The sequence below is a fragment of the Ambystoma mexicanum genome, chromosome 7q, assembly GCF_040938575.1.
Source record: "Ambystoma mexicanum isolate Mex_15411 chromosome 7q, UKY_AmexF1_1, whole genome shotgun sequence".
NCBI lineage: Eukaryota > Metazoa > Chordata > Amphibia > Caudata > Ambystomatidae > Ambystoma > Ambystoma mexicanum.
In genome coordinates this window covers 463,501,439-463,520,025 of record NC_090941.1, presented here as the reverse complement: position 1 = coordinate 463,520,025, position 18,587 = coordinate 463,501,439, and the positions used below count along the sequence as shown (strand labels likewise).

The 18,587-nt window shown below is 41.7% G+C and overlaps 1 pseudogene; it reads left to right on the top strand.

Moving 5' to 3' along the window:
* The first annotated feature begins 8,591 nt into the window (after positions 1 to 8,591).
* LOC138528057 (serine/arginine repetitive matrix protein 1 pseudogene) lies at positions 8,592 to 9,963 on the top strand (annotated as a pseudogene).
* The last annotated feature ends 8,624 nt before the right edge of the window (positions 9,964 to 18,587 follow it).

Genomic DNA, 18,587 nt, shown 5'->3' with positions numbered 1-18,587 from the left:
ATGTTGGTAAATGGCATAGACAGGGCAGGACCCCAGGGAGCAAGGCCTACCCAAAATCTATAAATGCCCACTCAGCAGCACATTTACAGATGTTGATTTCACTGCAGCTGGCCCAACTACATTATCTTCTGGCCCCACTTGTTAGACAGTCCTGGCTACGCCTCTTGGTATCACATGAATCTGTAGGTAACATTGAAATGCTCTATACAAGTGGTCTGCAAGCAGCGACTCCCTGATGTTTTCAACTACAACTTTCATGATCCCACACAATAAACTAAGCTGGTTAGGGCTGATGGGAGTTGTAGTCCAAATTATCTGGATAGACAAAGATTGCAGCTTCCTGTTCTAAAGCCGTTGTTTTTTTTATCAAAGAGCAGTAGTAACATATTTGAGTATTAATTGTACATTTCTTTGTTTTTCACTGCATGCTTTTGAGATTAGTAGCGTAATACATATGTTTCCACAAATACTATGCACCTGTGCAAGTCAGACTTACAGGAATGTGTGCATGGTAGTCTACTGTCAAGAAATGTACGGGACAACCCTTTGCTGATCGACCAAGTTGGGCCAATTATAGTCTCAAAAATATGTTGGTTGTATGCAATCATATGTTTTCAGTTTATTTAGAACAAGCACAAGGAAACACTGGAACACCTGGAATCAATCAATAAATATGTATGTATGTTGAGTACCAACAGAAATGGATAAAATGCTGATAGCCATCTTGCTTTGTAAAGTGTGAATTACCCAGACTGAAGAGGCACTATACCAAAATGTTACATTCCTCAACCAGACCATAACTATAGACAAGCCTACACGTGTTTTAGTGGAACTTCAATATAGTACATTAGACAAATGAATGGATTTGGAGACACTTTCCGCCATCTTCTTCAGGGCTTTTTTTGTCACTATATAGGCTCTAGCATACAAAACAAAGCCAATACAAGCTGTATTCTTCTCTTCTGCACCCATATTTGAATTTAGTGGCATTTTAAACCTACTCTGAATAAATAAGAAACATCCACACACAACATGCGTTGTGCTCCTTCACAATGTGTAGCTAAACACACGATTTCAATCACCAGACATCAGCAAACCTTAAAAACAGGAAATGTGACTAATACATTAGTGCAACACTGGCATTCATAGCAACATTTTGACTCTGAGTTTAAATCGACGATTCAAAACATCTGGGTAACATCACCCAAACATTAAGAGCTTGAAAACAACACTGGATAATGATCTTAAACTCAGAGATGGTTTGACTGATATGGAAGATTTTCCAATGCACAGTTTATAGGTTTCAATACAGTAAATATATATATATATATATATAATTCAGCTAGGATGGATCATGTGTGTTTTACCAAGTATCAACAATAAACATGTTATGATATATCCTATTATTAAACTATGTGTCCAATAAAATTGGACAAGAGTAGATTGGATGATGAGGATCGAAATTATGTGGACACACATTACATCCTTTTCTTCGCACCTAGAGTCAACATGTCTTGTTCTCATAAAAGATTTAAAAAGATTGGATACATGTGTGGGATGAGGTTAAATGCACTGAGCTACTCCACATGGGCATGCTCAATGTAATATTCTAGCTAAAAGGAGATCGTGAAGCATTGGTAAACACAGCTATTCTTGCTCAAGTGCCTATGAAACTATTTTTAATTAAATCAAGTTGTCAATATCTGTATGATCGCTTCTCTGAACAATTAACCATTCATAATATTCAGCATAAGATGACCACTGCTGTGGCAGCGTAGGAGCACAATGGAAAGACAATGAGAACATAAGAGCACGTGACAGATGACAGATGGCTACTGCCACAGCAGGTAGACAGTCGACCAAATGGGATATATTCATGTATGAGCACTGCCATATATATTAAAAAAAATGCTTGTATCTTGTACATGTGCATCCTAGTCACGATTTATTGGACGGTAACTCTGAACTCAGGGAGTTCTTTCCAAGGTGTCACACAACAAATTGCTTAGAATATAAAAATGTAGTTAGGCCTCCAACCTGTATAACACCATTCAGCAGATATCCTCTCTATCAACAATAAGCTAGAAACCAGGTCGGTGTATAGAAATAATAGTGTATATTTATTTAAATTTCTACAATGAATCAGACACAAAGCACCAGAACACAAGTGACCAACTCCGTGGCACAACACAAAAAGCACATATGCAAATGACTTGCATCAGTTGACTGAAATGTATTTCTTAATAGTCGTTCAGTTACCACAAAAAACACAGGCTGAATTTGAAGATTTGAAATCAAAACCCACATAGGATTTCTTCGCACATTAACATATAGGACATTTTAAAAACACATTGTGATGTTTTGGGTTATCACAATGTTCTTCTCTTTCAGCAACCCCTCACCCCCAGGCATCCGTTATATATGACCCCTTAGTTTGAAGGCCTGGTACAGGGAGTGAGAATATAATGGGAATTTCGTTTGGGAATTTTATTTGAAATGTAAGGTTCGGGAAATTAATTTAATCGGAAAAATCATTTGGGAAACACACATTCAAATTAAAGTCAGGGTTTGGGGGATTTGGAATGAAGGCAAAAATGTGCTTGAGACAATTCATTTTCACAGTGAATGCAGGGTGATGGGACTTTTGTTTTGGGGACACTAGCACATTCAAATGAACAGCAGGGTTACCCAATTACATTAAAGCCTACAGTTATTTACTGTGCACTGGTATAATCTTTGTTCATTTTGAATGTTGACAAAAACATCACCCCATTGTAGATGACCGTATGGGAATTAATAAACTTATATTTTTAGTTAAATTAGCTAAGGGTATAACGCTTTTACCCCCCCCCCTCCCCACTAATGAAAAGGAATGTGTTAAAACAGACAGCTTCCCCTCACACTTCCGGTTAAAACTGATATTGTGTTGTTCTCTAAGGGAATTAATCACGCATTATTTTTAGTCAAACATGGCCAGGGTCTACACAGTTTTGCCCCCCCACCCACGATTGGAAACGGGATTAAGTCTGGTAGCTCCCCACACAATTGATATCTTTGGGGTATATAGACTTACATGGGAGACATCTGTTCATAGCTCAGGAGGCCAGCCAGATTGCAGACCATCTTTTGGGAATATGTAGGCAGCTCAAACCTCAGGGGCCAGATTACAGAAACATTGCACCAGTGCAAGTGCAAAGTTTGCACGGTATTAGCCCTAGGGTAAAGTGTGCCCTATTCTTAAAAACACTGGGTCACATTAAAACACCATTTCACCTCCACAAGTGCAGTTTGGCATTTTAAAAGCACCAGTGCTAAAACTGACTAAGAGGGGCATATTTTACAATATTATTGGCCCACATTAAAATGTGAGGGCATAGCATACTCATTAAATGTATTGGGGGAAAACATAGAGGTTACTATACCACCAGCATTCTTTATATTTGAAAATCATATGTTGACTGTGGAACAATAGACATTTTCATTGGAGGAAAACGAGGGTCATGCCCCTGCCCTCACCTTGGAAATGGGCTTCATATGGCTACCTGATGCAAAGTGTCAATTTTTAGAAAGAATAAATCATATGGCATAATATTGCAGAGGGCACTGATTAGGCCCTCAGCTGTGAGCCTGCTGCCTCACTGATTTCTCCCTTATCAATTAATCTTGTAATGTGATCTGTGCTCATTGTAGTATATACAGTTTGTAAGTTCACTGTAGCACAAGGCATACACTGTGTTGACTTTTTGGGGGGAATATATTCATCATGAGCAATAGAAAATGTTGAAATGCATATTGATAAATGTGAGTGTTACAATAGTTTGAAACATAGCTCAGTGTGACTTTTTGCAGAGATCTGTGCTCCTATGTCAAATCACAGTGCCAAATTCCGGCAAAGATGACTCAGCCTTTCCGCTATCTGAGGTTGATTTACTTGTGAGTATAATTATACAGGTGGCAGTAAAACTTACAGTGCTACAAAACACTATACATTCACTGATAGCATTTGTTATAAATCAGTATGGTGCAGGGCTAGAGCTTCATTCCTCCAATTGGGATAAGGGGGTGTAAACACGGGGCAGTGCCCTCCAATTAAGTGCATACAATGTAAGTTTGGGTGAGGTGACTAGGCAGCTGAATTACACACTGTGGAAACAACATTTTGAGACTTATACCCTGGCTTTGCCACCGGACGATGCATTGCACCTGAACAAACCATCTTATCCCACTGTAAAGTACTGTGCTGTCTTCTGTGAAAAAGTTTGCCTTCTCACATCTTTAAATGCATTTTTAAAGAAAGAAGATGATGAAAACGATACAAAGGACAAAGAAGATGAGAGATGCAGGGATGGGACAGGAGATCCAGAAGTCCAAGAGGATGCAAATCAAGGTCATCTTCCGCACGGAGGAGATCTCCATCAAGTAAAGTGAGAAATCCCAGTCATTCCCGGTCCCCTCGTCACAGAACTAAGAGCCGCAGTGCAAGTCCAATTCCAGAAAAGCGAGAACCAGCAATTCTGGAACCAGAGGCATCTTTTATATGTGGGATGGTTTAACCCACTAGGCTCTGCCCTGCGACACCCCTGTGTGCTGATGGTGCAAGAATCATCAAAATCGCCACAAAAGCCCTATGCGTGCCAAAACTTATGAAAATTGCGCTTTGAAACCGGAAAAGATGGCTGCCAAATTTACTTTGCCTGTTGTCAGTGGTGGAAAGGAGATCGCACTGCTGAAACATGTCACTGGGCTGCTCACCAAGTAAAAATGGAAACTGCATGAAAGGCAGTGCTTGCTTGAAGGAAACCCAGCAATTGTTCTTAAATCCCTTTTTCTTGGTTGCAGAAAATACAAAATACCTGTCCAAAACATCACAAAACATCCAACATCCTTGATGGGTGTTACCCGCTACTTCATGGAAGAAATCATTATGCACACAATATCAGGAAAAGTGGAATCTATTATCAAAATATCCACAGTAAAAAGTGTGCTTGCCTGTGAAAATCTGTCAAAATATGGGTGCAGTACCAGCGGCCGCCTGTATGACAGCTGTCATTAGTTACAGCAGAAGCTTAAACTTGTGCAATTGAAATCAAATGTCTGGAAATCAAGTGACCTGTTAACAAAAGTAATATAGGTTGTAACTATTTAATCTCCATGGTTTAGAGACTGGAATTAGAATTCTAGTTGCCTGATTAAAAATTGCAAGTGTTATTTTAAACCAAGAAAAATGTAATAAATTGACAGTGAATTTAAGCTGAACTCAAAGTCACCAAACCAGTTCCCCCCAGTTTCCCCCAACAAAAGGCATCTCTCCTGATTCCCACCAAGGCCAGAAACGTACACCTTTGTGTTGATTAAATCAGGAGAGGGGATTTTGGGCTGCTGCTGGAGGAGCACAATGGACCTTCCTTGGCTGAAAGGATATGCAGATTCTAAAGTGTCAAGGTGGCCTCTGCCAGAGGGAAGAGGGCAGAGATTGCTCTTGAGCTGCAAGATGGAGATGGAGGCGGGAACAGACACTTCTGTTGATTCACAAAGCACAGAAAGCATATTTTTGAGAAAAGACTGATAAAGGACTGTGCGTTTTTGTAAATATTATAGAATTAACAGCATTGTTAATGTGATTTTTTTATGCACATTTTAAAAGGAGCCAGAACTCTGTGCGATGGTCTGAGAGGGCGCAGTGAAAATTCTCGTTTTGTAGCAATTGCATTTATGTCAGAAGCATGAAACTTCATACGATTATGCCCATATACAATGCGCACATATGTACAAAATTTTGGAAAATTAGATATCGTGTCCCGGACAAAAAGTGCGGAAATTTGTCAAAGCCAGACCCAAGATCTCACAACAACGAGGCTCGGAAGAGGGTGTGCTCCACAAAATATGTGATCTATGTTATTGGTATAAAGGTTGTACACATGTACAGATGTATTATATCAAGAATAGATTTAATGTGCAAAAGGCAAAGGGGAGGATGTTTTGCCTCATAAAACCGCATCATCATCATGACACTCTGTTTTCCCCTCCAATCAAGGGAGAGAGCAGACTTTAGCCAAAAGACTACCTAGGGGGTGCACCTAGGATAATTCAGCATACCCACCCCTTTACCACATGCATAATTAGAGACAACTGAGAATCAGAAGAGGACGGATCCACCCGCCATCCCGATTTTGGTGAAGCACTCTGAAGGAGATCCATCATACTCCTTGTTCCAGACTACCGAAACTTTGCAAGCAGAAAGGCTCAGAGCATAGCTGATCCACTTTCAGCTGGGCCTAACTTCCAGAACCCATCCCTCAACTTAAAGGGGAAACCAAAGAAGCAGCCAGGCTGTGCTGTAACTGCTTGCCTGCCAAATAATTATCTTCATAACCAGAAGGGCAGATTAAACCCTGTCTGGTGTCGTGCTGTGCTGTGCAGACAAGAGGGCCATCGCAGATCCAGTCCAGTCGTGCTGTGCAGTGTAGACCAGAGCGCCTTGCTGTCCAGTCCTGCTGTGTGGTGTCCAGAGCGCCTTGCTGATCGCTGAACCAGACCAGTCTGGTGTGCCCAGCAGTCTGTCCCAGAAAGTATCCCTGACCAGAACCAAATCCCTGGTGGTTCCATTCAAAACCTTGGTAGTGAGTATCCATAATAAAGGATTGTCACTGGCCTATGTACTGTCCATAGTCATCCCTATCCAAATCAAAACTACCTTGTATCCAGAACTTTATTGTTAGAAATCCTTTTTGTCTTGCCTGAACTCTCACTCTTATCCTATAGTACTTCTATAATAATATTGTTAAAATCATCTTTGGGCTGATATATTTCATCTGAAGAAGGCAAGCGTCTCGGCGGGCAAAAACATGATCAGAGATGTCCTGGTCTGGTGGCTGCGCTGTCGTGTAGCAATTGCTTCTTCATAGTCCATCCCTAGTGTAAAGAAACCTTGTTTGTATTTTCAAAGCGCATCCTTGTTTTACAATTTGCCTCTGTCTGAAAAAAATGACCTCCACAAAAACGTCCATAACTTCTTCATATTTATGCTAGAAACAAAATGTAAGTGTCTACTTGTAGCTAACATCCTAAGCATTCTAAAGAACCCAAAACCGCATCTCAACTCCTTCTAGTTTTTCTGCAATCGCAATTACCATGCACGGAAAATGTTGTCGCATATTTTTCGTTTGGCTAAAATCTAGAACGTGTAAAATAGCTTTTCATTGCACCCAACCTCAAAATTAAGTTTTCAACTTGCTTATTACTCTCAAATCATTCTTAGTGCTTGTCTGAAACCATACAAAGTGGCTCCCATTAGTATTAAATAATTTCAATGAATTAAATCCAGATTTAGGGCCTCATCACGAGTTGGGCGGTAACACCGGTGCTAATAGCGCTGGCGTTATCGGCCCTAATGCCAAACCCACTGCCGCTTTTAGCACCGGATCACGGGTTTGGCGGAAAGGGAAATCCCCATCGAGCCCTTTTGGGAATGCCCCATTCCCCATTGGGATTTCCCGCCGGCGGTAAGAGCGTGAAATTTCGGTGGATTTCCCCCCAGCTAAGAGCTGGGGGAAATCAGCCGGAGCCGTGATTTGGCAGACCCTTAAATGCAGCAGTAATAGCGCTATCGCCGCTTTTAAAGGTTACCGCCAAACTCGTAATGAGGCCCTTTGTGTTTTACCTATTCCATTCAAAGCCAACTTTAAAACCATTTTTGACAAGTTTGCTAATCAATTCTGTTTTTCTCTGGTGTCTGCTGCGGGGAAATTACAATTACATTGTATTCGAATTCTGCATTCCTGAAACCTGTGCTCTCTCCTTCTATCTCTTTTTATTGCATATAGGGGGGATTGAGAGGTGTGCAGGGGGAAATAGTAACCACATTGCCAGTTGATTTGAGCACACCCACAAAAGTATTATTTCTGTGTTGCATTGTTTTTGCTCATTATTACTCCTTATGATTAAAGAGATTGTTTAGTGTGACATCACATCATTGGTGATCATTGTATAACCATTAAAAATAGTGTGATATATTGTGAAAATATCTTAATAAATATTTTATCTTTGCAAACCAGCCTGATTCCTGGTTCAGTGTGACCGGGGGGAATCAAAGAGAGGGGCGTGATATAAGTGGTACATCGTTCAGAATAAAAGAAAGGTCACGGTCACATTCGACTGATCATTCCAGATCTCAAAGGCACCATCCCTCAAGATCAAGGTCTTATTCTCCAAAGAAATGAACAAGTCCATGAAGAAGGTATCCTCATCGAAGAAGACCTCCTAGTCGGCCTCTACCTCCACCCAGACACAAGAGCAGAAGAACCCAAGTCAGTCGACGACACCATTCTTCAGCTTCCCTATCCAGTAGCACCTCTACTTCATCTTCCTCACGTTCAAAGATATCACCTCCACCAAAGAAACCTTCCAAGTGAATATAGTCTAGTCCTCCTCGCAAACCCTGCTGGTCTCCTTCTGGCAGCCCTTCCAGGAGACAACAAAAGCCATCTCCACCACCAAGTGAACCTTCGCAAGAACGTAGATCTCGCTTGCCTCAGCAGTCAAGCCGCCAAAGTAAAGGTTGAGGGTCTTTATCTCCAGGTAGATTTGCATAAAATGACAAAAGGAGCAGAATGGCAGCAGCAGATTCTGTGTAACAAAGGCGCTAGTATAGACGAAAAAAACGTCCATCTTCATCAGATTCTGGCTCCTCAAAGTCTTCGGAGGAAAGACCAAAACGGAATGTAAATAATTGTGAAATGGCACATTGCAGACATCATTCAGGCTCAAGGACTCCATCCCCTTGACAAAGATGTCAAAAGCAAGTTTCCCCTCAGATGCAGCAGATGGGGAAGAGGTGGCAATTTCCTGTACCAAAAAGGTTTGGAAGAAGTCCCATGCCACCTCCAGACAGACATCGGTGTACTCCTACTCCTCCTCCTCCACAGCGGCGACATAGATCTCCTTCAACTCTAGGGCCCAGGACTCCAACTCCTTCTCCATGCAGAAGATCCACTTCTCCAAAAAGGTACTCCCCACTGTTACAGAGGAGGTACACACCTTCACCACCTCCCAAAATAAGAACTGTTACATCTCCACCCTCACACCTTCTTAAGCGAAGACTGTCTCGATCCCCACCACCTAAACATAGAATTATACATTCTTCACCACCTAAACAAAGAAATTCTCTGGTGACAAAGAGACGCTCTTCTTCCTTGACATCAAAGCAGCGAAAAGGCTCTCCACCAAGCAAGTCACATCGGGAGGCGCGATCTCCGCAAACAAAATAAAAGGCATTCGCCTTCCCCTCGGCCAAGATCACCACACATCTCTCCTACTCCTCCTACACGCCACTGCAGGATCCTTCTCCCTCCCCTCCGAGGAGGCAACTATCCCCATCTCCAATCACCAGGCCTATACGAAGAGTTTCACATAGTCCTGAACCAAAGCAGATTGCAAGGGATTGCCCAAGTCCACTACCTGTCAGTAGGATGTCTTCATCCAGAGCCACCACCGAAAATGATCCTACCACCTCCATGACCACCTTCTAGGTCACAGTCTCCCTCTGCAAACTGATCAACCGCACCACCAGCAAAAATGTCTAAAAGTGTTTCACCGATTCCATCTCCTGTAAGGACTTCTGAACAAGAAGGTTGGGTGAAGAAAAAAAGAAAAAGAAGGATATTAACACAAAAAGAATAAAAAGCACAAGAAACACAAGAAGCATGAGAAAGAAAGGTCTTCTAATGCAAAAGATGCACCAAGCCCTCCTGCCCCTACTACGGGTAGAGGAGACCTAGAAGAAGATATAATACATAAAAAGGAATCTGAAAGTGATGGAGAGGAGGACCTTGATGACTTAGAAAAACACCTGCGAGAAAAAGGCCCTGAGGTCTATGAGGAAGGCTCAAGTGTCTCCACAATCTTAACTGCCACAAACTGAAATATTTCCTGAATTGTACATTTTATTTGGTTTCTACTCCTCAAAATTCAATTGATAAAATGCGTTTGAGCTTGAGGTTATAACATTTGTTGTAATTGCTAGGTTGAGGTTTATGATATAAAATAATAAGAAGGGCATTGATTTCCATCAGTGGCCCCAATGCACCCTTGACACCTTTTTATTCACTGTAGATCTAGCCTCCATAGTGCTAGGGTACCTTAAAAACAGAGGATGCACATGGGACTTAAACATGCCAAGGAATCCTGCAAGAACCACCATCTGTCAAGGCTGATGAAAGAACCAGGATGCTTCAGTACGTTTAAGTTTGGAAAAATGTTGCTGACGTTTGTGCTTCGTACACTTGTTTGAAAGTGAAACCCCTGGTTCAATTACGAGGTAAACTACATAGTTGAACAAATCTAGATCTATTAAATATAGCCTGTGTAAAAGTGACTCAGGCTTGTACTTTTGCTATATTTCATAAAATGAAAGTCCGTGGGTTTGACTGGACACTGAGGGTTTGTATTGATGGAACATCTAGATTTGGAACACTGGAGTTTAATTTGTATTGTATGACAGTTGTTTTTTTTATTTTTTTTATTAGTTGTTTTGGTCATGAGAAACTCGAGACCTTTCAACTTAATAATACAGAAAAAAATGACAATAGTAAAATGACACATTAATATCGTAAATTAAAATCAAGTACAAGAACATCAAGACATTAGGACAACAGTTATGCAATCATGATTAAAAGAAAAACGAAAAACCAAGAAAAAAAACAAGATTAAATAAAAGAAGCAAGGCTGAAATGAGACAATCCATTGTTTTTTCAAGTATCCTCCACCATAATTGAGCAAAGCTCTATACAATCATTTCAGGGGTACATACATTGCTAGTTTCAGTTGATTCAGGTAATTTACAACAGCATATCTCACTGCCTTTCTCTTGGTATAAAATAATAGATCCCAGAATTTCTCTGTTGTCAGGTCCCGATGTTCCGTAAACAGATGCTTAAAATGAACACAGCGGACTAATAGCAATTCCACACATTCAGAGCATAAATGTTTAAGAGTTTCTGCATACTGTTTACAGAATCGACAATGCAAAACCGTACCATCATTGCTACGTCTATTCAGCACATCATTTGTCAACCATAGATTCAGCCTAAATTTCATAAAGCCATCACAATGGCTTGGGCTGGGTGACCTTACCATATAATTTACCACATTATTATAGCGTTTCAATTCAAATGGGTATTCCAAAAAGTTTCTGTAATTGGCACAAGCCATACGAGTATATATCCAGTCAGCTTCCCAAATTTTTGTTTTAGCTCTATTTGGGTTTTCCATTAACAAGATTGCATCTACTTGTGCCTTTTCTAGAATAGACTGGATTTTTAAACGCCACACTTTTGGAAAGTTATCCAATGAACTCAGTAGATAAGTAGAGATAATGTTGGTGATTCCTTTTGTCAGTTGGTTCAATGAACATTTACGATATAGTGCACATAATTTCCATTTATAAATTGCATAAACCGAAATTAAGCCCAGTTCATATCTCAAAAGTGGGAGTGGTTGAGAATTAGGCAAATGGAACATATGCCTCCAGAATCGACCTTCTCTCAGGGCCCAATAAGAATAGGTAATTATTTTCTGGGTCTCGGCACCATACTTAATAACAGGAACAACTTTTAGTTTGAAATAAGTAATTATCGGTGAAATAGAGAATTTACAATATCTGGCCTTAATGATGCGGGCTTGCGAAACAGACATTTGCAATTTAAGCATCCCTTGTTTGTTATACTGGTCATGCGCACGCTGATTTGATATAATCATGCCCAGGTACACATAAGCATTGATAACAGAAATTTGACAATTTTGCAATGGCCATTGAAGCCGGGCTAGACTTTCTTTTCTTGTGCCAAATTGGATTATTTTTGTTTTGGCAATATTAATGGTTATACCATTTGCTTGGGTATATTGATCCAAGGCACCCAGTTAATTCTGCAAACCTTTGGGGGTGTGAGACATTAATACCATATCATCGGCATATAATAGCCATTGAATTTGCACCCCCATGATTTTTGGAGAATCAGTGATCAGTTTGGCAAAGGTTTGATGAACATCTGAAATAAAGAAATTAAATAAAGCCGATGCCAGCAAACATCCCTGTTTCAGGCCTCTAGCGGTTTCAATAGGGGCAGTTAACAGTCCGCCCTTTGTCAATCTGACCTGGATCGTAGTGTTTGTATGCAATTGAATGATCCATTTCAGAATTTCCCATGGGCAGTTAGCGTCAGCCAGTTTTTTGTACAGGAGCTCTCTGCGGACAGCATCAAAAGCCATTTTTAAAATCAATAAATGCAAAATACAGAGGCTGTTTGAATTGGTAGGCTTTCTGAATGATGCTTGAAAGAGTAATAATATTGATTGCAGTGCCTATACCCTGCAAGAACCCTGTCTGGAATGGATCTCGGAGATTCTTACAATTCAGTCAAGTATTAAATACATTTAGTAGCAACCTGGCAAACAATTTGCCCGGGCAGTCCAGTAATGCTATTGGTCTGTAGGACTTGGGTTCCTCTCAATCACCCTTTTTGAAAATAGGGAAGATGATGGACTTTTTCCAAGTCTCAGGAATGAAGCCAGACTTAAAGACTTGAGCAATAATACGATATAGAATTCCTGCCCACTCATTGACATACATTTTTAGCATAGCATTATGCAGACCATCAGGACCTACCGCTCGAGAAGTGCTCAGTTTTGTGATGCAGAGTTTTATGTCTTCGATATCAAATAAAAACCCATGAGCTACTATATCCGAATGAAGCCATAGTCGCATATCAGGAAAGGCTGAAAGATATACATTTTGAAAATGCATCTGCCATGTTTCAGCCGACATCGAATTAGTTTGGGTAACGATTTGGGGGTTATCTGAGGTGTTATTAAGCAAGGCCCAAATGCCGCAGTAGATTTAGTTACAAGTTGCTTCAGCATGGCTGCCCCATCCAATTCATATTGCTTGGCTCTTCTAGTTTTAAGCCACATTTTGTATTCTTGCTTTAGTGATCTAATTTTAATTGCAGAGCCTACCTTATTCGACTTCATTAACTGCCGAATTTCACGTCTTAGCCAAGCTTTTTTACACTTGATATCCGAATCAAAAAAATGAATATGTTGTTGCTTAATTAATCCGTTACCACTGTCAATTCGCTTAAACATCTGCATGACAAGTGTATAATCTTTTTCCATCAAACTAGGGCTTTGATACATTTTTTCAAGGTTTTGGTCCAGGCTTTGTAATTTTGCTCGATTCCATTTCAGTCTATTACCCCCGTTGTTAACTACAGCATCTGATATGATTACATTCATCGACAGCATTGATTGAGGTTTTCTTATCTTAAATGATAGCTTTAGCTTGTTATGGTCACTTAGGTCAGTCTGTATCACCTCCAGCTTTTGCACACAATTAAATACATTTGCATTGATGTATACATAGTCTATTATGGCATGCTGAGTGCCTCTTTGCCAAGTTGCCTGGGCGGGGGTGTCACCCCTCACATTGCCGTTTATCATGAGAAAGTTGCGCTCCGCCATAATTGTAGACCAAGTCAACTCATCACCTGTTAATTCCACATCCCCATCTGGTATGAGATGAAGATTAAGGTCACCTAATATTAGAATATACATCAATCCGGCCTCTAGGGCTAGGAAATCTAATATTTTCACAAGCTGGTCAAAAAAGTAATCAGATTTTAATGTGTTGAGGTACCAATAAATATTTACAATTGCTAGTTTTTGATGACTGGTAGAAAAGTCAACCACTTGAAAGGATGGTGAAGGAGACTGACAAAGTTTCGGTTGGAAACCACTTGTTTTTTTGACCGCTACTAATAAACCTCCTTTAGGTCTACCCAGAAAACCTTTTTCTGTCGGTGTAAACAAAATTACATGTGAGTCCCAGATAGGAGGCAATAAAAGCCAAGTTTCCTGAAGGGCTATAATATCGATGTCAATCAGTTCCCCAGTGGAAATGGAATTAAGGTGACGATGCCCTCTAGAGTTCCAGGAAATCACACTTAAGGCTTTCATATCTATGCATAGTTATGCAGGCCTTATTTGATCAGTAAAACCTTGCTGGGGTAGACTATTACGAGTCGATGTAAACATTCGGGACATATGGTCTTGCAACATAGGAGGATCAGATAGGGTTTCTTGATTTAGACTAAATCCTAAATCAAATAAGTTCATTCTAGCCTGCCAAAATGTCTCTGCCACCAAAGATGATCGTATATATAACCGGGACAAGGACAAGTCGTGTGGTTTATAAATTCAATCTGCTCAATATCCACCGATGATATAGCGGATAAGGCCGGAATTTCCGCACAGATGTTGAGAACACTGGACCGGTTTAAATCATATGTTTTAAATGGCGGGTCCCGGCACTTAATAACAAAGCGATGGTAATTCTGGTCTTTTTTTTCCATAATGTGGGCAGATCGATCTCTTGTCTGGTTTGGCAGACTTGCTGGGGACCGTCCCCACCTCTGCTGATGGCTAGAAGAGGCTGGTTGGTGTCCCTTTAATAAGGGCATAAGTGAAGGAAACCCTTTTTCCGTCATAACATTTTGGTTAATGGCCTTTGACTGCTGGACATAGGCTTCAATAGACGCTTTGATTTCATCCCGTATCTCTTGTCAAGAGACTGGCACCAGATTTGAAATTGGGGCCGAAATTGGGGCCGGGAGCATTTGCAACGGGTGATGTTCATGATTTTCAGCTGGGTTTACTTAGGAATTCAGTGCCAAATACGCCTCAACCGAAGGCCTGATCTCTTCTTGTAAATTATTTGTATGGCAGTCAGCTTTCTGAGGAGCTTCGGAAGTTTAGGCGATCTGCACTGTGAGATCATTCATATTTATGTTTTGCACAGTATTAGATTTAGAGTTCTGGGCTCTGGCATGAAGTACTGGAATTATTGGTTGTTGTAAACTACATTGCTCACCCATTGGCATCTGCAATGAATGACTCGACTGAAGCTTTAAATAAGATTCAATTGAACTTTGGATCTGTTTCTGAATTGCTGCCAATACAGCAATGCCCGGAGCAATGGATTCTTGTTCATGGGGATCATGTACGGTCATCACAGTCACAGCAGAAGACATTGGTGGAGTTGCCTCCGACAAGTTTGTCCGGGAGGCTCACTGATTTTCAACACTTGTCACCATCTGCGCCAAATCATCTAATGGTTTGTATGGCAACTCTGAAACCACCCTCTGCTCTACAACCTGAGCGTGAGTGCTGGACTCGGAAGGAATTATACAAGACTGATCTATGTGCGTGTCCATTAGATTCTTCCGTTTAATTCCGCTGGGCAGCTTTGAGCTAGGTTTCTGAAAATTAGCCACTAGCACTTTTCGTTTTTTACTTGCTTGTGAGCTGCTGGATTTGGAGGCTACTGTGCTAAATACTTCAAATATGTTTGTGGTAGTTGGGGCTTGCAGAGGCTGATCTTTCTTAGTCTGTAACATGGCCGCAGGAGTAGCGATAACTGTAGAACATGTTGAGGTCACTAATGAGGCAGATATTATGTTCTCTGGTGCCTTAGGGGAATTGCCACTTGGATCGGCCTCCCCCCGCGATTTTTAAATTGAGCGTTGTACTTTGCTCTTCAGCCATTAAGCCATGCTGGTTCGACTCGATGGTCGGTTGCATGGGCAAAGAGGGAATGGTCTCAAGTGTTTGCGTGAAAGCTGACTGTGTGAGTTTATCACTATTCAGCTCAGGGACTTGCGGGACCGTCTTGGATTGAAACTCAATCTTTGAGTTTATTAGAAGTAGTTGCTCAATATAGGCGGTCTGTTTGGTAACTTTCAGGTCCAAGACCTCATATAGTTTTGCAACGGCCAGTAAAGCCGTATTCATGGCTGCAAGAGTATTATTCAAGGCTGGAGCCTCTGGGAAAGAACTCCTATCTTTGTGAACTGGATTCAAAAAGAAATCAGAGACCCGTGCACCCTGATCAAAACGTGGTTGCCTCGATGTGGGTGCTATGAATGAGACTGATTCATCAGCAGATTCCATAGGGGGGTTTGCATTGTTTATAGGTGAGGTTATTGGCTCCACTACATGCTCTTCGCCCTGGGACAACACAGGCAATAAGGCTTCTATATTTGTACTGGAGCAACTTTTCTCACCTGCTTCAAGCTAAATTAGGTCACCAGTGTTTGAGCAGATATATAACACTTCATTAGTGTCTTCCTCGGTTTTGTTTGTGAGGTTCATAAGTTCAATGTCCTCCTCTTCAATTTCCCCTATCATTGTCAAGTGGGCATAAGCTTGCCTCAATTTTTGTTGGGCCAGAACAGAACATAATACAGGTTGTGGCATTTTATCACCCGGTAAATCAGATGACAATGTTCGCGTGTCTTCAGACAGACAGGCGGCCATTATCGTGGTGTCTGTAGGAGCACCATTCGAACTGCTTTCAACATTTGTAGGTCCTGATGTATTTGACTGTAAGGAGTCAGAACTCATGGTACAAGGTAGCTGATCTACCAGACTTGCCACCAAAGGGACAGGCTGGGCGGTATGGAACACACGCTCAACATTGCCCTCACCCTCCAGAACTCGTCTCTCGCTTGGGCGTAATCTAATATCATCAGACACTGAGGCTGAGCACTTAAAAATTGCACGTCCAGCACTCAGTAATAAAGTTGTTAAACAACTCTGTAAGAGTGCTTTTCTAGATGTATTGTCACGACCCTGGCCATCCAGTTTTGCTCATAACTCTGAAATGGGTGGCATGCTGGTGGTCAGAGTGTAATGTGTCATTCAGCAGCTGGTCTAATACAATAATAAATTACAGTAAATAAATGAATAAATAAATGAACAAATAAATAAATAAGTCAATTGCTCAATTCACATAGGTTTCAACTGTCGCTACTTCCCAAGTGGCATGAACCTGGGTAGAAAGAGAAATGGAATGCCGCCTCGCACGCCAGCAGCAGCACAATAATAAATTATAATTAAATAAGAAAGAAAAATAGCATGAAATTCCACAAAATAACTGAGAAAGAGAAATAAGAAAGTAAGATAAAGAAATAAACAACAATACCCCACTTCCTCGCTAGTCAGCGGGACAGCAGCCCAAAACACTTCTCCAGTGCACTTTTCCAAATGCGCAAAGGGGGAATCAAAGCTTAACCCACCCGGCAAGTTGTAACGAGGCACCTAGTGACCAGCGAACAATAAACAATACTTGTCAGTACTTTGCTGGTGCGCGGCACGGGTGCGCCGGGAAGTGAGTATATGTAGAGGCTGAGGGGGCGTCTCACTACAGGGGGGCGCGGATCCTCCCTCGAGTAGGTAACCCCCTCTTTCCTCTTTCCGGCAGTCAGGGCCGGGCAAGCTAAGTGTTGCGGGATCAGACGTCCTCCGGGAGAAAAAGCAGTCCCAGGACAGCGAAGTAGCGTAGCACGAAGCTTCAACGGCAGGCTAATCGCAAATCTAATAGCAGGATGCAGAATGCAGAATGCAGTTCCGAGCAAACAGTACTTGTCAGTACTTTGCTGGTGCGCGGCCACAGTTGACAGCTGTTTTTAAAGGAGAGTGTCTCGCTCCCCGAGCAGTACCTCCAGTTACATGAATCTGTAAAACGACCTTGTTGGCCCATTCCTATTTTTGTCTCATTACGATTCTTCCAGGCAGATCTGCTTGTATCAGGGATAGACTTTGATGGATAGAAGGACCTGGAAAGTTAAAAGTGTTGTGTTTTTTTTGTTGTTTAACAAAAGCTTTACAAAGCCTGTGAATTAAACAGGGTATGATATGATATGGCTTTTATAACGCGCCTATAAACAAGTGTTTCAAGGCGCGATGAGATGACATTGAGATCGCGCAAGTGCAGGGGAAGGGGGAAGGGGAAAAGTGTGGGGGAGGGGCAGTGACGTACATGGGATCAACAGTAAAAATAAATAGAATAAATAAAAGCAATAAGTAAAATGGTGCGGCCAGCTGGCGGCAAGTGCATGGGTAAGTGCAGATATCAGGTGTCAGGTGTTGGTAGGGGACTGTAGGGATACAGAAACAGTCCCCAAGTGCAGGGGTTGCCAGGGAGGCAGTGCAGGTGTGTAACTGGTGGAGGAGGGTACCTGGGCACGAGATCAGAGAGTAGCCAGGTGACCAGTGCAGTTTCAGTTTCAGCCAGGAGTTCAGCAGGGGAGAGGAGGAGAGAAAGCAGAAGCAAAGAGGAAGGTTTTGAGGTGCTTCCGGAACCAGAGATGTTTCTCATCAAGTTTCAGGGAGGCTGGGAGTCTGTCCCAGAGGGAGGGCCCAGCCGAAGAAAGAGATCTACCACCAACTCGTTGCTTGGAGAAGCAACTGACACTGATGGAGTTGGAGGCGGATGAGTGAAGAGCTTGAGAAGGAAGATATTTAGGAAGTGAGAGTTCAAGCTATTGACGCAGGCCCCAGAAGGCCTTGTGGACAATGCAGAGGGTTTTGACCTTAATCCTCGCAGCCATTGGGAGCCAGTGCAGAGATTTCAGTCCTGGAGAGATATTATCTCTGGGCTTGAGGACAAGAACAAGTCTCGCAGTCCTGTTCCGGATGAGTTGCAGAGGGCAGAGAATAGAAGCAGGCAGATTTAGAAAGAGGCTGTTGCAGTA